At 35.0% G+C, this 1,170-nt stretch overlaps 1 pseudogene; it reads left to right on the top strand.

Moving 5' to 3' along the window:
- The window catches only part of LOC148201998 (uncharacterized), a 5,173-nt pseudogene extending 4,311 nt beyond the window's left edge, over nucleotides 1-862 (top strand).
- Nucleotides 863-1,170: the final 308 nt, after the last annotated feature.

Genomic DNA, 1,170 nt, shown 5'->3' with positions numbered 1-1,170 from the left:
ACACAACAAAAATCTAAAACCAAACCGTCATTGGTCCCCGGCAACGGCGCCAAAATTTGATGCGGGTTGTCGCGGCCCATCAAATTTTATTGCAAGAAAATATGCAGTATAGTTACTAGGAAGTGACTCCTAGGTCGTCTCTCAAGGACCAATTTTTGTCGGTTCAGTCTCAGATTAAACACGAAAGGGGGGTTTTGTGATTTTTGTTTGCGGAGAAAAATTAAATTTAATTAAATTAAAACTGTAAATAAAACAAAACAGAATTTAAAACGGCGAAATACATCTTAAAGACAATAAAAAACTGAACGGTAAAAGACGGTAAAAAGAGAACAGTAAATATGCAGAAATAGTAAAATTTAACGATGCATAAAATAATAACCAGTAAAATAAAAGAGAAAGTAAAAATAAAAGCACTAAACTGTAAATGAAATTTATCGCAGATTAAAAACTTAAATTAAAATTCTTGAACAAGATAAAAAATAAAATTGAGTAAACTGATCCAAATACTATAACACACTACAAGCTTTTTAATTCTCCCTCTGAACATGAATCTGAGTCTGTGTTTGGTAATGCATGTAATTTTGAAATTGATTCATGTTTTGAGGATATATCTAAGGCTCAGTATGATGAATTGGGATTGGGTGTTATACCTCTGCATGACATTTCTGTGGAAACATTTTGCACTAACCATATTGCAGGAGGTACATATAAATTTGATCAGCATGCACCCACGCTGGAAGACAAAGGTGCCAGTACATACAGCAGTTCGAAGATCAAAAGGCACCTACTGAATCCGCTCATAAACAACAATTGTTGTTTGGATCCAGCTGTGGAAGACATTTCACTGCTAGATCAAATCTAGAGGATGAAGCAGTTTGTCCTCAACACTTCCATGCTGGATCGTGAAGAGGAAGACCTCTCCCTGCAAGTCCAAAATTGGCAGCTTCCACCATAACCTGCGGGAGTTTGCTTTTTCTTTCTCTCCCTTTTTCCTTACTTTTATTGCACTTGTCCATAATATGTTTCCTGTTTTGATTGCTGATGTTATAATTAGAACACATTGAGGACAATGTGTGGTTTAAGTGTGGCCTATTGGGAGAGATTCTGATTTTTCTTTGTTTTGTGTGTTAAATTTTTTGTTTTTGAGTGTTACATTTTTTCTGTTTTAAG

This window comes from Vigna umbellata, chromosome 3, assembly GCF_029865625.1.
Source record: "Vigna umbellata cultivar VRB3 chromosome 3, Vumbellata_1.0, whole genome shotgun sequence".
Lineage (NCBI taxonomy): Eukaryota > Viridiplantae > Streptophyta > Magnoliopsida > Fabales > Fabaceae > Vigna > Vigna umbellata.
This window is presented reverse-complemented; position numbering and strand designations above follow the sequence as displayed.